This window comes from Rhyacophila brunnea, unplaced genomic scaffold (genome assembly GCF_057557595.1).
Source record: "Rhyacophila brunnea isolate RB1 unplaced genomic scaffold, BYU_Rbru_1.0 scaffold_23, whole genome shotgun sequence".
NCBI classification, from domain to species: domain Eukaryota; kingdom Metazoa; phylum Arthropoda; class Insecta; order Trichoptera; family Rhyacophilidae; genus Rhyacophila; species Rhyacophila brunnea.
The window spans coordinates 23,907,752-23,929,473 of NW_028232893.1; the positions used below are offsets into that span (position 1 = coordinate 23,907,752).

Sequence of the window (21,722 nt, forward strand, 5' to 3'; positions counted from 1 at the left end):
ATTGTTAAAATTAAAATAATAACATTAATACATACAGTTTTAACTACAGACATTTATGTGATAAGTGATACTTACTCAACAATTTTAAAAAGTCAATTTTATTTCAAGACAAGGTAGAAATAGAATTAGGTATCATTATGTCTTTCTTACATTATGACTTTCTCTTTCTTTCCCTCTACTATCAAAGTAACGTGTTATATTGTTATAGTACTTTTTAAAACTTTTTTTGATAGTGTTCTCTTCCCAATGTTTACAAAATAAACGAAATACGTGTCGTCTAGTAGTAATTTCACACGGAGGATTTTTGTATCTAAGAGTTTTCATTGAAACATATAGAGGCTTTCACGTGGAGATAGACGTGTCTAGCAGTGGCGAAAGGTGGAGTTAGGCTGTTAAGATTTGCCATAAATGGTGCACAATAAACTTTGTCTTATAAAATTTGAAATAATACTACAATTTACAGATGGTGTTGGTTAGTTTTTAAATTCAATTAAACCCTGCGAAAACCAAGCCATAATAGATAATATAGTCAAAAAATATTCGTCTATCTATGAAATATCTAAAATTATGCAATACAATCATACATAACTTTAAATATTTTATGGATAGAAGAATATTTTTTATCTATTATAGTTTGGTTTTGGCAGGGATTAATGAATTTAAAAAAATGAACCAACAATATGTGTAATATTATTCTTAATTCAATAAAAACAAAATATAAGTATGAATGGAAAAGTGCACACATTTTTTTCATATCGCCCAAAATATTCCAAAACTATTATGGATTAGTTTAGGCAGGGCTTAATTGATTTTTAAAAACTAACCAATACCATCTGCAAATTGTAGTCTTAGTTTAATGAAAACAAATACGTATGACCAACAAGGTGTAATGTGCACTTTTTAATGGCGGATCTTAACAGCCCACTTCCACTCTTCGCTACTGGTGTCTATTAAGTAAACTCAAACACGTGAATCCTCCGTGTGATACTGCTCTAACATAAATTATTTTTGATTTTATTATATTTTTATGTGTGAATGCCAACTTTACTGATAAATTTTGTATTGTAAATTCATCAAGTTAACGAATGAATGCTCAATTTTTATTTTGTATAAAATGTTTAATCAAATTTGATTGAATATAAAAAAAAAATAACATAAATAATTATGTTTGATTATGTACCTATATTTTAATACTAACATCATTCCGAAAAGGAACATCAGTTCATTCCCAGCTATTGTTATTATGAATATTTCAATAGTTTGTATCAGTTGGTACAGAATTCCAAAATTTCAACATAATTATAATATATTCATTGAAAATATATAATTTTCATACTGAACCATGTCTTATTAGAAAAATCCTTTAAAGTGTTTTACCAATTAAGCTACATACCAATATAAGTACTTACTATTTCTGCAGTAATTTCCTGACAACTACACCTCTCATCGCATCTATTATATACACAAGACTGCTATCGGCAGCTATCGGCAGCTATCGAGGGTAGTTTAGTTGTAATTCTTACAATATTTTTATTCGGTGATTTTTGTACAATTCACAACTCACTCATACCGTGATGTCATAATTTTATTTTATTCTAGCAGGTACCTCATTTTCACATTGCATTGTTTTTATACCATTAGCCTGTGTTTTTTTTTATTAATTTGGGTGTAATAAAGTAAAAATATTTCATGTAAAATGCCTACAGACTTAGATTATCTAGCAAGTAGTTTATGATTTTGGTTTAATAAAATTTTCGCAGTAATTTGTTATTGTTGTCATTTACTTGAAAATAAATATTTTTTTTTATGAAAAACTGTGATTTTATTGAATTTTATCCAATTCGTTATAAGCAAACATACAGAAAATGGAAGTCCTCCGAAAAATATTTTTATAACTAAAATTTTCTTTCACCTCTCTTTAGCGAGGTTTCAAACCACAATAAACATCACTGTAAAAATGATATATTGTATTTAGTTATGGTACACAGATGTCAGTATTTTTTTCAAAATACATACTAATTATGAAATAATTATTGATATTTCGTCTGCATTCACACTACAAGCAATGTTTTTTTTTTTTAAAGATCCTTTGCTAAATTTTATGGTGCCCCGAATTCAGCTGGGATTGGTGTATCAAATTCGTTGGTGTATGTATAATAATGAATAATCTTTTGTCGGTTTAATGGTTAATATAATATAGCTCTAGGGCTCGAAATGACCGGAGCGCACCGGTTCGTGCAATTCCTGAGATTATCGCTCCGTCTCGTGGAAAAAAATTATATTACGAAGGTTCGATAATTACTAAAAAGTAATATCTACATCTGGGCATAACGCGAAAAGACAAAAAGAGGAATGAGTGGATAATGAAGCAGACAAGGGTTTGCGATGTAATAGAGTTTATTAAAAGCCTTAAATGGATTTGGGCTGGAAAATCGTTGGACAAATCTAGTTATCTAGTGGTATCCAAGAAGTACAAAACGTCCGCAAGGTAGACCTAGAGGCCGCTGGATCGATGAAATGATAAAGTTCTGCTGAAGTACATGACAACGCAATGCACATGACCGAGAGAAGTGGAAGCAGCTTGAAGAGGCCTTCATCCAGCAGTGAATAGATTCAGGCTGATGATGATGATTAATATCTACATATACCTATTTTTTTTTAATTTATACGAAACCTGTCGGGATCCTAGTAGAAAAGTAATATTTTTGACATGTCATAAACCCTCATTTTCGCACGCGGCGCTGGCAAAATTTGCCTTATTTTTGCATGCCAAAAGTTTAAAAATTGGTACTTATTCCATTTGATCATGTGAACTTGGCAGGTATATAACAAATAATTGAGTTGCCTAGAGTCATAACTCATATATTATAAAAATCTAGTTGTGAGATAATCGTAAAAAATCAACAGAGCACTGTTTTTTGTAATTAGAAGAAAAGTATTGAACTCCCTTAAATATTAATGAGTGCGTGAGTCGATTTACATTCATTTTTTAAAGATATATAATACTCGTAAGGCTGCAGACACACAGCATTCTATGAAAAATAGAGCTCGCCAATTGGTTATAAAGGTCTTGATGACAGAACTCATATTATTCATTGATAAATGTGAGTTATGACACAAACAGTCTAGGTATATTGTCAACGATTTTCACATGGTTTAAAGTGACCTTTAATAGCCAACTATTTTTCTTTGTATTGATTAATGTCTTTAGAATCACTTGGTATAGGTATATAAATGAAAAATGAAAAATGTGAGTTTTGACTCTAGGCGACTCAATTATTGAATACACTTATTTTATAATATAGGTACTTATATTATAAATATGTTATTACTTTCGAAAAATTATCGAACGCTCCGGTGCCTATTTTTTTTCATTTCGAGCGCTTCTTACCTAAGTCCATCACGATTTCCCTAAACGTGTAAAAAATATTGTAGTAGATACAACCTTAATATTACTGTGTGTTTAATATTCTCTGACACAGTCTAAATTTGTGAATGTCTTCCATACTTATCATAAAATACGATCAAAAAATAAGACATGGTACAGATTTCTCTGTATGCCAATATGTTTAGGCGAATTAGATACTCTATCAGGGGTAGTCAACCTGGTCCCTACCGCCCACTAGTAGGCGTTCCAGCTTTCATAGTGGGCGGTAGGGATTTGAAAACCTATGGAAAAATAAAAAAATGCCTGTCTTATATCCAAATATTTAATTAATTAAATGTAATTTCATCAGACTTCATGCTTCTATGTATGCAAAGTATAAATAAAAAGATAGATTTAACTACAGTAGGTTGTTTTATAAAGATTTATTCGGCCAAACTTAGCGAATGTCTTCCATACTTATCATAAAATACGATCAAAAAATAAGACATGGTACAGATTTCTCTGTATGCCAATATGTTTAGGCGAATTAGATACTCTATCAGGGGTAGTCAACCTGGTCCCTACCGCCCACTAGTGGGCGTTCCAGCTTTCGTGGTGGGCGGCAGGGGTTTTAAAAACATTTTCATTATGTTTTCATAAAATTCCCCGTGACAATTTAATGTTCAGATAACCAGTATTTAGTTTCGCAGCATCAGCCTCAGGGATCTCATTAAAAATTTAATTATGTAATTAAATATATTCTCATCAGACTTCATGCTTATATAATGTACGCAAAGTATAAATAAAAATATAGATTTAACTACAGTAAGTTGTTTTATAGAGATTTATTCTGCCAAACTTAGCGAAATCTGACATAAAGTATTTGGTAAGTAATTATTATTATATGCTTTAACTTGCTGTGACTCTGCTTTATAAATGTTATAAAGTAAAGTTACTTATCTACTTTATAAATCACCATTACTGTGGAACCGGTGGGCGGTTGGAAAATTTACTACTAATATAGATACAAAAGAGAGCGTTAGGTATAGAAAGGTTGACTACCCCTGCTCTATTGCAATAAAATTAACTTGCTAAGTTAATAAAAAATACATAAGTATTTATATACTAAAATTTGAAAAAATTATTTTGCGATGGTCTTGATACTCAGCTAGCGCGACAGGAGCCTCTTATAATATCACATCAAGTTTTTAAAAATATTTATCACATCGCCTCTCCTTCCAGTGTCACATTTTTTACAAAACCGTTAAACCCCTGAATAAATTACCTACATCACATTTTTCAATCCCTCCCGATGATCGATTTGTGTAGGTATAAATAAATACATAAGTATTATAAAAATATACGGAATATTTTATTTAAAAAATGAGTTTTGTGACGTCTTATCTTAAAATATATTCAAATTCAAATTTTATTTATTTTTTATACCTATATATATAGTGAACATTACAAATTATTAATTTCAGACGTTCACAACATGATATTTAGAAACAAAGACATATTATTAAAACAGTTCTACATAAAAAAAGAGATAGATCAGTATTAAGTTATTAAACAGTAGAAAAGTGTAAATATGAATTAGATACAAGGAGGTACACCGGATGAGTTAAGCAGACCCTCCTAATTTTGAATTTGAATTTATAAAACAACGTCTACCTATACTCATCCTCACGTAGGTGGAATAAAGCAAAACCCGAAGCAATTTGGTTGAACATAGTTATCGCCCTCCGAATTGGCATTGCCAGTGGGAGGTTGGTTCTGCACCATGGGAGAATAAACAATAATATTATTTACAATATACATATAAAATTCTTGTTAACACTACAATAGGACATGAGGCCCAATGACAGTAGTGTAGTGAAACGATCACATAAACAGTCAAGCTTTGAGAAAACATAAATATATATTGTAACCTCACTGGGTCTAGCCCGGAACCCCCGGGTGAGAGCCCAGTGCCTTACGCACTGGAACACGAGGTCCACTATTAGACCCCATCCCACTCTTAGGATGTGACTTCATAATTATAATATTTGCAACCCCTTAGTAAGTTAATATGAACACTATATTATTATCACTTTACAATCACCCTGTCATAATATTAATAAATATGTATTATTAAAAAATAATATCCACTGCAGTATTGACTTAACGATAGATAAGCAAATGGTAAGTTATTATTATATTAAATACCTAATGTTAGTATTGTGTCAACCAGTGTTTCCGAAACTTTATATGTGAGAGTGCCTATCCAATTTAAGACAAACAAACATAATAATATAACCCTCCAAGCCAAAACGCTCCGCACCGCACCCGGTCAAGTATTATAATGCAGAACTATTCTAACTCACATTTTTTTTAAATATTCTAGAAGGAAGTTCTTTGAAATAACCTACATAAATTATTTATTACTTGTATAGATAAATTTACTGTATTCATCATAATTTTAGTAGGACCATTGATAAAAATAACGATGCAAAAATGTGTCTACATAAATAATAAATAACTTACCTAAATATGATGTTTTAAAAAACACTTCTGTAAAATATTTTAAATGTTAGTTAGAATGGTTCTGCATTCAGATGACGAATTACTTTTGGCGTGAAGCAACGACAGTTCTTTATGCCTCGGAATGACGCAGGAGCAGTTACTCAAGACCAAAGTTGCCACACACTCAAGTGTGCATTGACTGAGTTTACATGACTTTAAGTTAAGAGTACCCATGGTAGAGAGACCCAATTTGAAACAATGAAATTAATGGCTCCACTAAACCATAACCGCCCCACACTATCTGGTATTATTCGGGCATATCACAGGACCCTACGTTTGATGTGAAGAATCAGCATTTTGTTTTGTTTTGCTCTCAAGTGTGCTCAAATTGAGTTGAAATATTTTGTATTAAGTGTGTCCATAGAAGAAGTACGGAGATCAGACAAATCAAATAATAATAATATATAAAACAAAAGCCAATGTAAAACTGTCGAAAAATCTAAGTGAATAGATATTCACGTTCGCAGTGTGACACCGCAAATTTTTTAAATGCAACATAATTGGCCTTTGTGGTGATCAGGTCGGACGGCCCGATGGACTCAACAGCTTATTGGATCAAATAAACAGCCGTTCTCTTTCCGTATACATTTAAGACATTCCCAGACAATATGTTTTGCGTCTTGTAGTTCTTCATCACTAAGAAGAGCAATGTGCCCGCCCATCTCCATTTCAGCTGTTTGGCAACGTCTATTACATCGCATGCTCCCGTCTGCTTCCTAACTCATTCGTTTCTCTTACGGTCCTTTCGCGTGATGCCCAACATACACCTTTCCATGCCTCGCTGTGCGACTCTTAGCCTTTGGACATCTCTCGTGTTGAGGGTTCACGTCTCGCAGCCAAACGTGAGCACGGGCAGCACACATTGGTTGAACACCCTACGCTTAAGACATAATGGTAGGTCATTCTTGAAGACATTATTTAGACGTCCGAAATCACTCCATCCCAGCTTTGTTCTGCGAGCAATTTCATCAATGTCCGAGATAGACGTAGCTGCTGACTTTCTCGAGTTGGGTGCCATTAATATAGATAATCGCAGGGTCCCAAAAACAGTTCCTCGTCACGTTTGTCTTTTAGACGTTTATTTTTAGGCCGACCGTTTGACTGACATCCGCGAGTTCTTGCATTCTACCTTGAAGGTCTTTCGGGTCTTGTGAGAGTATAACAATATCATCTGCAAAGCGCAGGTAACTGAGGCGCTCCCCATTAATTGGAACACTTTTTTTCTCCCAATCAAGTTTCCTAAATAAGTCCTCGAGAGTAGCAGTGAATAGGTTAGGTTAAATGCTATCACCTTGCCGGACACCTTTGTTAATGGAGAATTTACACGACAGTTTGTGGAGTTTCACGCATGCTGTGGCATCACTGTATATACCGTTCAATATGTTTATGTAGCGTCTGGAAATTCCTTGGTTGCTAAGGGCGTCTGTAATTGAGAATTTTTTGATGGAATCAAACGCCTTTTCTTAATCTATAAAACCAAGATATAATGGCAGTTTGTATTCCTGGTAGCGCTCTATGATTTCCCTGACGATTATCTTACTTAAATATAATATATTATATTGTTTGACAAACACTGGAACGTTTGCACATCAGTGATATTCCGATATTAAATTCATGCAATGGCATTTATTTTATCACATCCTCATACGAGTTGTCAGTAAATAATGTGATTTCATTAGAAGAACTCGGAGTAAATAAAAATATCAATCAATATTTTTTAACTTCAAAAATAAACTGTCTTGAGTAAATACTTCATTGTTTGAAATCATTATAAACTTAAATAATTACAAGATAAAAAGAACTTTTTACATACATTTTTAAATTTTCTGTTGAATCATATAAACTTGACTTAAAAACTTAACTTTGAAAAAAATTGTATTTGATACAAATAATACTGAAATGTCATTTTGACACTCATATTGATTTCCATAGTAACACACGTATATATTAATAATTTCCTAGCGACTAATAATTATTGTGGATTGGATTACGGATATCTTGCGAAATAATTTTTCATACAAAACAGAAGTAACTAAAAATAAATTTAATTCTACTTAAAGATGGCTAAAAGTTTAAAAAAAATGCATTGGCATCGTGTTCTGATACATTCTAAAAGTTTCAAATGTCTAGCTAGTCGGGAAGTTAAATAAAAATCGATTGCAAGATTTGTACCGGACAAATAAGAATACGACATAATAAAAACGTTGTAAAATAGTTTAGCTCACTTATGCATAAAACATTTTAGCAAAATTTTACTATACAATAATAAAATTTCATGGTTATGTGCAAAATCGCGCGTGTGTGGGCGTATAATGATTATGTAGCAAATTGTAGCTAATGAATGACAAATAATAATAAAACATGATTTTTTAACACTCGTAAAGATAGCCAATAATATCGTGGGCATTCAATAACAGGGCAAAACAACGAAGTAAATACACAGTCTACATAATAATGTAGCAATAAGTAACTGTATGAAAAGGACCCTTTACTTGAGCAGACGTACTGTGTATACCGTTAGGCTTCGGCCACATAGACAGGTGCCTTGCTTGGTGGCTACGTGCTAGGTGACATATCCTAGTGAACGAACACACTATTCTCTCGCAATGGCCACACTGCACGCTTCGCGCCTTGCTACGTCATATTATGCGTCACCTCGTGAGTCTCCCGGCGAACAAACGTGTTGGTTATTTTTATTGTGTCACCTAGTGATTTTGCCATTATCTATGGATTTTGCAAGATGGCGTTTATTTCTTCAGTATGACAAACGTCAAACACCGTATATTTTGAGGTTATGAATAATGACGCATGGGATGCGTTAATTGACAGTACGCACCCAAGCTCGAATTTGCGACTTTCTAAATTTTAAACTTAAATTCTCTGTGAGAAATAGCTTTCTGGTTAGTTTTGAGAGTGACATATCGTTGTTGACTTGAGCGCTCCCAAATGTCAAATGAATTTGTACCTAAGCACGTAGCGTGTAATGACGTGGCAGCAGTGTTTTTAGTAGACAAGCATAGCATCTATCTCAGGACTAGCGAAGCACCTGCCTATGTGGTCGAAGCCTTAGAGATTTTGTCACCGTTTCCGTGGGAGCACTACGTGGAGAAATTTATATATTCTCTAATGGGTCTTATCTAATGAATCGACTAAGACCCGTTTCATACGGGACACCTAGTAATTAAAGTAATACCTAATTTGATTTAAAATACAAAACCGATAGCCAATAGTAGCTCAATTTAGAAAACGGTTCAGAGAATATTATAAGAGCCATTAGTTAAAATATGTCGTAATAAAGTATGGCACCTTTAGTATAGTGGTATATGTGCGCGGGCGCGAAGCCCGAGAGATGCAGATTCGATTCCTGCAGGGTGCCTTACTTTCATCAAAAATATTTTGTCTATTGGTTTTAATATATTTTCTCAGAAGTGTTTTCAAAAATTATGTAAGGTCAATAATTAGAATGCTACGTTCTTAAATCTTGTGAATTATTGGTTGAATAAAAAAAGTAATTGATTAAAAAGAATGTTAAAGAATGCCATACAGGCATTACAGAATTTACCAAGAAGACTTTTGGGTGACAGAGTGCAGATTTCGGATCGCGAAAACATGTTTAAGTCATAAACGGCAGACCAATGTGTACAGTGTGAACAGGGCTTTGGTGACGTTCCCCGTAGGAAAATACGTGGTGAGTAAAATGCTTTTGTATTTATCAAATATCCAACATAAAGAGGCAGTGGTGACCTTAGAAATAGTAGACAAGCTCGAAAATCGTATTAACATAACGCGAAAGGACAAAAAGAGGAATGAGTGGATAAAGGAACAGACAAGGGTTTGCGATGTAATAGAGTTTGCTAAAAACCTCAAGTGGAAATGGGCTGGACACATAGCTCTAAGAAAGGACAATCGTTGGACAAATTTAGTCATTCAAGAGGTACAAAACGTCTGCAAGGTAGACCTAGAAGCCGCTGTGTCGATGAAATGATAAAGTTCTGCGGAAGTACGTGGCAACGAAACGCATAGAACCGAGAGAAGCTTGGGCAGGGCTTCATCCAGCAGAGGATAGATTCAGGCTGATGATGATGATGATGATGATGATGATGATGATGATGATGATGATGATAACAAAGATGTAGAAAAAATGAAATTTAAGCAAAATAATTACAAGATAAAAAGAACTTTTTATATACAATGATTTTAAATTTTCTGTTGAATTATTATGCTCAATATGCTCAAACTTATGAAATAAATAAAAAACAAACAAACAAACCATTATAGAATATTGAAATGTCATTTTGACATTTCATTTTGATTTCCATAGTAACGCACGTATATATTAATAATTTTGTTGCTAGGATCACCCCCTTAGCAACCAATAATAGTCTTTTATTTTTTACGGATCTTTCTGAAATAACTTTCCATATAATACAGAATTACCTGAAAATGAATTCAATTCTGTTTAAAGATGGCTTAAATTATTAAAATAATGCATTGGCATCGTGTTCTGATATATTCTAAAAGATTCAAATGTCTATCTAGTCGGGAAGTTAGTTAAAAATCGATTGCAAGATTTGTACAAGACAAACAACCACCGGACAAACAATAATACGAGCTAATAAAAACGTTGTAAAAAAATACCTCTAATCCACTGATTAAGTTAGCTACACGGAACTTCACATAATATACATCTGCGAACATTATGCACACTCGCCAATAGCGGCAAAAAACTGCGACAAAACCGCCCGGACATTGCCGCCAAGCCAAATGCGCCCGTACCAGAGCTCGTCAATACCGCCCGGACAAATATGCCTAGACAAAACCGCCTGCAAAAAAAATATATGTGAAAAAATGGAATCATAAAAATGCCTCATTTTAAAATTGTTTTGGCGGCAATGTTCGGGCGGTTTTGTCGGGACCAGCCAATATCAAATTTTAAAAACTATTTTTTATTATTCAACGAATAATTCACAAGATTTGTACCATTCTAATTATTATTGAACATACATAATAGTTCTGAAATCACTCATGAGAAAATATAGGCAATAGAGAATGTATATATTGTTATCATTCGTTGTGGCTTGTTTAAAACGTTCATTTTTGTTCTCCATGCGCCTGTAGCGATCTGAAAAGTACTCAGGTGACTTTGCGTAGTGCCTTCGGGCGTATTTAACTTCATGAATGTCACCTGACGTCATGTTGAAGGCTTGTGCGCAAGCGCCTGCCGCCCTTTATTGAGCGCTTCCAGCTAGCCGGGCGTCGGCCAATAAGGATGTCCACGAGGAATCGATTTGACAGACGATAGCGAAATAAAAAAAATGAATCGATGCTCGAAAATATCTTCCAGTTCTTCAACAATAATTAACCCATCGGAGACAATCGGCCTCAATTTGACACCGCCACGATAAATTGCGAAATATTGTGATAATCTACTAAATTTACGATTTTTTAAAACTGTTTTTTTGAAAACACTTTTGAGAAAATGTATTATAACCAATAGAAAAAATCTTTTTGAAAAAAGTAAGACACCCCGCAGGAATCGAACCTGCATCTCTTGGGCTTCGCGCCCGTGCACATTGACCACAATGCTAAAGGCAAACTTAATTGAAACACATTTTAACTAATGGCTTTTAATACTCACTGAAGCGCTTTCCAAATTGAGCTACATTGGCGATCGGTATTTTAAATCAATTTTCAAAATTATGTATGCTCAATACTCAGTATATTATATTCTTAAATCTTGTGGATTATTTGTTGAATAAAAAAATAGTTAATTAAATATTATATAATATATTATTCTATACACCCATGATGGTCGAGCGGATACCGCGTTGTTTTATAATGTCGTGGATCCCGAGCAGGGAACTCAGAAATAATGGGAACTGAAATACCTAACGGGTGTGGAGAAGCAGGCAACCGATCTCGAATGCGGAAGAATACGGGATAAACTTAAACATGTATCAAGAATACGTCATACGTCTAATACTGATAACTCATTTTAATATTGATGTATTGAAGGTTGCATCACACACAATTGCACGTCTATTATGCGTGGTTCATTTTCCTATGACACTCACACATTCAAAACCCTGCTTTGACGCATTGTATTTGGATATATATTATCGGAATTGTATTTATTAATCTGTTATGTGGTCCCGAGTTTGATTCCCGGGTCTGGAAAATTCACATGTTATCTTTAAATGTTTTTGAAGCAGAGTATGGACCTAATAGGTTGAGAAAGTGGCTAACATCTACACTGGAAGTTGTATCAACAGATTTTTGTTTATTACGAGAAATGGATGAAATTGAAAAATAATGTGTTTTTGCCAGACCCAGGATAACCTAGGACCCACGACATTATAAGCCGACGCGTAATCCGCTGTGTAATTAATATACTGCATCTGCCTCTCTCGCACACATTTAGGTATGGCTTCTCTCATCTTACCCTTATGATATATTTTGGAATATTATTATTTGTATATGGCTTTATTATTTTGATAGTTTAAGGGGGGACTTACATTCACACTTGAATGTTCAAAGATATAGCTTATAATTAGTATCTTTAGAATTATCTTCAAACGTGTTAATCTTGCCCATTTTTTGAATAATAAAATGACTAATTCTTGTCAAATTTGGGATCACAGAGATTATCAATATATTTTTTTATCGTAAATATTTCAATATAATAATGTCGACATAAATTATACTAATGGTTTTATAAATGCGTTTAAAAATTAATAAATGTAAAAAATCTTAATACCACTGCACATGTATGTACTGAAATATATTCTAAAACATTAGAGCGAGAGGTTTAAAAGAATACTATGTTATGTAATAAAAATACTTTATGCAGTCATCAAATATTTAAAATAAATATAAAGGATAATAAGGCTTCAAAATTATATAAATAGATTATCTGCAACGTTTAAGGAATGTCCAGGATCATGCTTTGAAAATACAATAAAAGCTCCATTTTGACCAACGCTGAGCATGTCCGCCCTTAATGTAAATTGCGGACAAATACAGTATGCAAGTAAATATTATTCAATTGAGAGATTATTATTATAGGCTGGACTGAAAGGTTTGATATCGACTACTCATTATAATCTAATGTAAGTAAGCTTTGTGACGAGTACTTCATTATCGACTGAGATCGTTAGTTCTATTCCATGTTGATAGATGTTACCATAGCTTTGAACATTTTTCCACTTATGGATGTTACCTAGCGAAGAGAATCTCACTCAACCTACGATTCTGCTGCCGTCTACCTTCCCCTGCATTTGGAGTCGTAGTAAATACAATTTTGCCTGTTGTCGCGAGAGATGATTTTCAATCCTGGTGTTCTAATGAATTTGAATTTACATGCGCCTTTCAATTACCCACGTGGTCGCAGCCATGATTTATTCTGCATCGGAACCGCTTTCTCGTGTCAAGCCTATCAAGCACCATTAGCGAGGGGTGCAAGACTAGTCAATGCGCTCCCTAAAGATGTAGATATTTTCGGTGACGTACATTATATTTTGTATTCGAAATTTTATTTTAGTTATTATTATTATAATTATTTTATACATTCTCTTCTTCTCTCTTGTGAGGGTAATATTTGTTATATTGTAAGTTTCATATTGTGTACGTCTTGAATTTAGATTTGTTATGTCCACAATGTTTTGTTTTTCTTAAATAAATAAATTATACTTTTCATTGCGGAAAACATTGGCGAAATTTGCAACTTTTCTTCGCTTCATAGTAACTTTAAGTTCTATTGTATTATTGGCTAGTCTTAAAATTTTCTCATTCGTATGTGATCAGTCCAGGATATCCTTATGATACGCCGGTACAGCCACATCTCGAAATCCTCCAATCTTCTTATTGTCCGGTCCTTTGACGACCAGACTTCGATGAGCATGTAGCAACTTCTAGCCCTCCGTCGAGTGCCCCAGGTTCGGTCTCAATCAAGCCTCACGCCCCATGTGACCTCAAGAGATGCAAAACAGAAACCAAAAATGAAACAGTATAATATATTAATTAGCTACAATCAATGTGTAGATACTTTTTAATTAATTAAGACGCGATTCCTTTGAGCAGTAGGGTCACATAATTTTCGAACTTCGTATCTCCAAAAAGACTATTCAGCGCATCTATTCTATACACAAGGCTGCTATCGGCGGCTATCGAGCATAGTTTATCATATTTTATGTATTGAGGTATTATAAATGTTACAGTAAGTCAGCCATCTAAACTGTCTATCTCGCTCTAAAAGTTACCGCAAGAGAGGTGCCGTTAAAACATAACACTTTTTGACAGTTTAGACCAGTGATTCCCAACGTGGGGCAATTTGAATGTTTTGGGGGGCAAAAAGGTCATCTTGAAAATCATTTGAAGATGAAGCATAGCACAGGGATTGCACTAATTTTCTTCCGAGTTGTACATGTAGCGTAACATACAAATTTACGTACGAAAGTTAAATTAAAAATATTATTGCCTATGTGCATATTTTATTTGAAGCAATTCATTTTTTTTTCAGAATTATTTATTAACTATACAATTTTGATAAGGGGGGCATGGAGATTTTTGAAGTGTTGAAGTGGGGCTTTGCAGAAAGAAGGTTGGGAAACACTGGTTTAGACAGTTAACTTATTGTAACAATTAACCTCATCAATAGGTACATAAATATGATAAACTACCGTCGATAGCCGCAGATAGCCGCCTTGTGTATGGAATAGACCCACAGGACCACAGTATAAAACAAAAACAAAAAATTGGATTATTGACATCATGGGAGATGCAGTTCACAATAATATTGTTAGGTAAATAGACTCACGATGGCCGCGCGGCTTAAGCGTTGGGTGGGGCTATAGTGTCGTGGGTCCCAGGTACAAATACTGGGTCTGGCAAGTACACATATTGTTTTTCAATTTGTGTATGAGTCGTAGTATAGACCTAATAGGTTGAGCAAATGACTGACATCCATTTCTCGTAAAAACAAGATCTGTTAATACAAACATCCACTCTGTGAAGGCCCATGTGATCTTATTAGGATCGGACGTGGTCGAAAAAAAGCTACCATTGAAGATAATGGTCCAACCAAACCACAGTTGCAGACGTATCATGGGATCCTATGAGGTCGCCATGCAGCCAAGTGTAATTTAACTTAATTTACATGACTTTAAGTTAAGAGTGCCCATGGGAGAAATGCAATAGTCATATAAAAGCAAAATTAAAAATTGTATTAAATAGTAAAAGTTAAATGCCGAAGAATCTAAGTCAAAATATTTTCACATTGACAGTATGACGCCATAAATTTTCCAGACGGTCCGATGGGCCCAACAGTTGGATGAACCGACTTGAGCAAGTCTTACATAAGCCGTACACATTTTAAGATATTCTCAGAGGATGTGGCTTGCATCTGTATTTATCCGACATATAGACACGCTGAACGAGTAACAAGTTCATAGAGCCTGCCAGCGAACCCACCATGTCTAGTCAAAAATTGACCACCTACTGTAATGGTCTGGAGTCAAAGCGGTTATCTCGCTTAGCTTCTAGGATTCATCATGCAACAATCCAAACCATTCAAGAATCCAAACACAAATACGTACACTCTACGTCTCATTATTACGTACCATCCTTGAATATGGGTCGATTATCTGATGTCCTTATGAGGTTTCCTATAAGCTTATTTTAGAACGCGTCCAGAAGACTGTTCTTCAATATCATTATTTTAAGACATATAACTATTTTCCTTTCGATAATTCGTCAAATGATTATTTTCCGACTGCTTTTCTACAAGGCATGCTTACTTTTCACTCTCTTGAATCTCGCAGGTCTCTTCTGCTCTTGAAACACTTTTGCCTGTTATCGCGAGGGATGGTTTCCAATCCTGGTGTCCTAATACATTTTTGAATTTACATGCACCTGTCAATTATTACCAATGTGATCGCAACCATGATTTATTCTGGATCGGAACCGTTTCCTCGTGTCAAGCCAATCAGACACCGATAGCAAGGGGTGCAAGACTACTTAGTCAATGCCCTCCCCAAAGACGTAGATGTTTTCGGAGACGTGCTATGTATTTTGTATTCGAAATTTTATTTTTCTGTATAAAATTGTACTTGTTTATGTTTTATTATTATATATATATATTCTCTTCTTCTCTCTTGTCGCATCCGGAAATTTGTACGTAAACAGTTCACCGCAGGACACTTATTCGTGCGCCGCAGTACGTGAAACATTTAATCAAATGACGAGTTCTTCGTTGAACATTTCACCGTGGAGTATATTTGTACGTATTCTACAACATGTGAAGATGTCTTTACTAGGTTAAGTTAGGTTAGGTTAGGGTTAATCTAATTGTAAAAGTACTATTTGCAAACTATCGCCGCATTTTGTAAGATACGTACAAATGTATTCCACGGTGAAATGTTCAACGAAGAACTCGTCATTTGATAAAATGTTATAAGAACTCATGTTTCACGTACTGCGGCGCACGAATAAGTGTCCCACGATGAACTGCATACGTACAACTTACATGTGACCCTCTCTTGTGAGGGTAATATTTGTAATAATGTAAATCTCATGTTATGCATGTCTTAAATTTAGATTTGTTATGTCGACAATGTTTTGTTTTCTTAAATACTTAAATATCTACCTGCATAGTACGCTCATACAGTCTTCCTCTTCCACCCTGTCACGACACAGCATTGAGGCATAGGGCAACCACAAGTTCGCGCCACTTCCTTCGGTCCATCGCCAACTCCTACGCCTCCCCCCATGTCAGACCAGCAGCACGTAGGTCGCTTTTGTAGCACCGCTGCAGGGTGAGGGAGGGCACGGCGACGGAACCATCTTGAAAAACTTCCAGACTTTACCCCATGTCGAGTGCCCAGACATATGCCTCGTTTGCTGAAGAGATGTTTAATTTATGTTTTCAATTCTTACTATCTGATTCTTGATATTAATCTCATAATCTGAATCTAATTTTCATGGAGGCGTAGTGCGTGTATGCATTTTCTCAGTATACAGTCTCTGATAATTACCTTAGGAATCGAGGGCATCCGTTGTTTGTTCTCCCAAGGTGCAGAACTAATCTGCCATTAATAATGCCAATTGGGAAAGCAATAACCATGTTTAATGGAATCGCATCGAATATTGATATATTCCACTTACGTGAATTTAGCTGGACGTTATTTTATAAGTTTTTAAGATAGGGTCTATCAATAGTTCACTCTGTGTGCTTCCATCTACTTTTACTTTCATTTTATTTCTTTTCTTATTTTAATTCTTTGTATTATTAACTCACATTTCTCTGTATTTTTGTATAAAGAAATGTTAACACTTATTTTATGTCATGTCGTGAACACTTTGAATTTATAATTTATTATGTTCATTATAAAAAATAAAGAAATTTGAATTTAACGACGGCTAAGCTATAATAACAAGCCCGCACACGACCGCTTTCTTGATGTCAATCGAGCTAACAGAATGTTATAAAATCACGGTCGCGTTATGACCCGTAATTGCTCGTCGTCTGGTCGTCGCTGTAGGATTGGTTTCCCGAATAGACCAATTGTTCAGGAGACGAAAAACAAATTTCATAATCCTATATTTAAATACATGGAGATATTTAAATAGTTATTTTTATAGTATATGAATGATGTATTCATTACCATTACAAAGTGATTTAAAGAAAAGGATGGTTCTAATCCGTTTAGATACAAAAAAAATATTCTGCATTAAAAAGTCGATTTTGACAAATATTCGAGAAACCAATCCTATAGCGACGTGGTCTTGTGACGATAATAAATAAGGCATTTGGAAGTGGGGGAGAAGAAAATAATGAAGGCTATCATATTTGGCCCAACCAATCAATAATATAAATATTATCTAAATCGCTAATTATTCATGTGTTTTTAACTTGTTGGCAATCCGTTTTATGAAAACGCTACCTCGTAATCGATTATAGCGATCCGAAACGAGCGTAAAAGCCACATCCTTATTACTCGAATCCCTCTGAATACAGTTCAGTTGGTGATCGCGCGTCGGCCGAATAGGCAGCACTTCCAAAAGCGCTGCCTCCGAACGCTCAAAAACACTTTTCCGATCGCTTTCCAAAATGGCGAACTCGACCCACGGCTGAATATCTCGCGCCCTGGCGGCAGTACGGCGAACGAGGGGACGTGACTATTTTTTTTATTTCCCGTCACCAGTTCTGTGCTCAATAATCCGCGTGTTTTAGTTCAACGGTAACAGAAAAACTGATTTCACTCAGTAGGATATCATACCCCGTGTCGAAAATGGATATATAACAAGAATTTTGATTGAGGTAAGTCCCGCTCAACTCTACTACCACACGGTTTATGTTTATCGACCATACATTACTGTTTTACAACACCAATACGTTTTATCAATACAGATCCCGTCACTTAAACCAATTTACATTAAATAAACTACTAACTTAAAGATTTCACCGATCTAGGTCTGTATAAAATTTCAATGGGTCAGATTTAAACTGTGGATGTCCTATTTAAAAAAAATCTCCCCATTGAATTCCCCACAGATTTATAAAAAAATAAACTATACTCATAATATATTATAAATTATACAACAAAACCACTTATTCTTATGTATTTAATAAAACAAAATACGTATAGCAATACTATAATAAGCTAGGTGAACCAATGAAATTCCTTAATGACCTATTGAGAGGTTTTATGACATCGATTATGTACAAATTTGAATACATGACATTAACTGTACAAAAAAATCATTAAAAGGTTTTACTTAGCAAAAAACTGTACTATAATAACGATTTACGTATTATATTTTGAAATAATATCGTTCGAATTTAAATAATATGCTTTAGTTATATGCAGGATTTTATAACACCGGACAGAGATATTTCATTAAACTAAGTACTAACACATATTGTTTGATATATTATTCTAAATTTAAATTATTTTAATGATATTATATATAAAAATCTACATCAAAATAATTATGTATTATTGCGATCAATTTATTTATATGTTTTTCTAGTTCTATATTAATAATACGAGTATATCAAACAAAAGATTGGCACACATAATTACGATTAATATTTAATTATTGTTAGTTATGGTTTACGTGTATAAATTAATAGTAAAAGCTCCCTTAATTTGGTAGGGCAATTATTTTAGCGTAATGTTGAAGGGAGAATTTGGTTCTACTTGAAGTTCGTAGCGGGTATATGATATTATAAATAGAATTGTAAGCTGTTGCATATGTCGGAAGTGACTAACTGTGCGATTCGCCTGGTCGTTCATTTCGTAATAGTGCTAAGTACACACGAATATTTGGCACATAGGTATAACATAATAATAGTGTAAATATTTTCTTTCTCGTTGCAACTTTGAATGTTAGTAAATTATGAAGTATATATTATTTAAAAAAATAAATATTACGACGTTCAAATCTTTTATCTCAATTTAAGATAAAACCACGAATGCAAACTGTACTGATTCAATTATTGTACCTAAGTAGTGATTCTTCATCGAGAATACATTTAAATTTAATCAGCAATAAAGATTTTAATTAAATTATAATTAAAAATATGGAAACTATGTATATTCAATAAAGAGTTATACATTATTAAATCGGCAATTGTGCCGCAGATACCGTCATGAGCTTTTATGATTTTTTTTTACGAAAACAGTTTCTTCCATGTAGACAATTATAATAAATACCTTTTTTATGTCGGCGCATAGGCTTTTCGATCCAATAATTGTTAATTTAAAATTTGAAATTTTCATACATTTTTATGTATCATTATGACAAACTAAGATTATAGGTAATATTAGGTTGAGGCAGGTTAGATTAGGTTTTTTTTATAGAATTATTAATAACCATATCCATGCTTTTTCGTACAAGGTGGTTGTTAGTAATTTTGAACAATCACAAACACCCATACTTTGAGAAAAACACATAAATATTGTGTGTCCTGACCGGGAATCGAACCCAGGAACTCTCGGGTGGAAGGTAAGCGCCTTACGCACTGCTCCACGAGAGCCGCCTGGTTAGATTAGGTTAAGCTATGTTAGGTTAGGTTAGGTTAGGTTTGGTTTGGTCTAAAAAGAAAGTTATAAAATCACATGACGGCAGCTCCGGCACATTTACCATTAAATCTTGTATTTAATTCATTTAAATAAAAAATAGTTTAATTAAAAATTATTTGCGAGTGCAAAGTACGTTCAAACGAAAATTTAGAGAGATCAGTTTCATATTGTCAAGAAATTTCATCATAAGTGTGTACATTGATGCAAACGGTATAGAATGTGACACCATTCGGTGTGAATATAATAATGCTTCAATATTGTTTGAGAGTTTTGTCATTATTTCTTTAAATTTATGTAATTTATTCGTTGAGTAACAAAACCCTTTCTGTATATTTTGAATCTCCTTTTTTATAAATTACATGATATTTGAATTTGGACTATTTACAATCATCATTTTTTTATGTCAGTAAATATGTAGTGTAATATAAGTATGAAGAGAAACCTATTTTCTTTGATTTTCTCTTAAGTTAAAAAATTTCTCCAGAGCGTATTTCGTAACTTGTCGACTCTTTTATCACTCGGATATTATTATCAGGATTATAAATTAATGTGTCTTTTGGTCACCCCTCTGTCTGTCACAAGCTTCTGCCATATCTGTAGTCTCAAAGATGCAAATACGTTTTTACTCAGTTTAATCATATCATTGTAAGTTTGCCTATTAGTTCTTCCTTCCGGTCTATTGAAAAGGACCGTACTGGGTGGTTGTGAATCTTTCGTCCTTGAGACATGAACTTGCCCAACGAAATCGGTTATCACAATATGATTGTTACCGGAGATGTTTATGAGACCAATATTCTTTTGATGAGACAAACTAATATATTAACTGAAAAACATTTTGAATTGCAATTTAATTTATGTTTCAATTTATAGACTAGATTGTTATTTCCTCGCCTGTCAAATATCGCAAGTTTGAGATTCATTAAATTCTATAAATTATTAATAGAAAGATTTCAAGTTATACATATTTTATTATTAGTTTATTTTAGTATTATAATAATTACAAGATAAAAAGAACTTTTTATATACAACGTTTTTAAATTTTCTTTTGAATCATATAAACTTGACTTGACTAGCTTAAACGATCAAAAAATTTCGTACTTGATAAAAATAATACTGAAATGTCATTTTGACATTCATATTTGTTTTCATAGTAACGCACGTATATATTAATAATTTAGTTGCTAGGACCATCCGTTTAGCAACCAATAATGGTGTCGAAATAACTTTTTATCATCATCATCATCAGCCTGAATCTATCCACTGCTAGATGAAGGCCTCTCCAAGCTGCTTCCACTTCTCTCGGTCCTGTGCATTGCGTTGCCACGTACTTCCGCAGAACTTTATCATTCCATCGATCCAGCGGCCTCCAGGTCTACCTTGCGGACGTTTTGTTGTGCGGATACCACTGGATGACTAGATTTGTCCAACGATTGTCTCTTATTCGAGCTATGTGTCCAACCCATCTCCATGTAAGGCTTTTAATAAACTCTATTACATCGCAAACCCTTGTTTGCTTCCTTATCCACTCATTTGATGGATTTGACTCATATCTACATGGAATGAGTGGATAAGGAACTTTTTATACAAAACAGAATTAACTGAAAATGAATTCAATTCTACATAAAGATGGCTAAAAGTATTTAAAAAAATGCATTGGCGTCATGTTATTATATATTCTAAAAGTTTCAAATGTCTAGCTAGTCGGG

The 21,722-nt window shown here is 33.9% G+C and overlaps 1 protein-coding gene across 1 annotated transcript in view; it reads left to right on the top strand.

Annotated features, from left to right (window-relative positions):
- Positions 1-17,966: 17,966 nt before the first annotated feature.
- Positions 17,967-21,722, top strand: part of Rbp (RIMS binding protein) — a 252,736-nt gene continuing 248,980 nt past the window's right edge. Inside the window, exon 1 of the mRNA XM_085950873.1 lies at positions 17,967-18,248. The gene's annotated coding sequence lies outside the window, so the exon portion shown is untranslated. The remainder of the gene's footprint in view (positions 18,249-21,722) is intronic.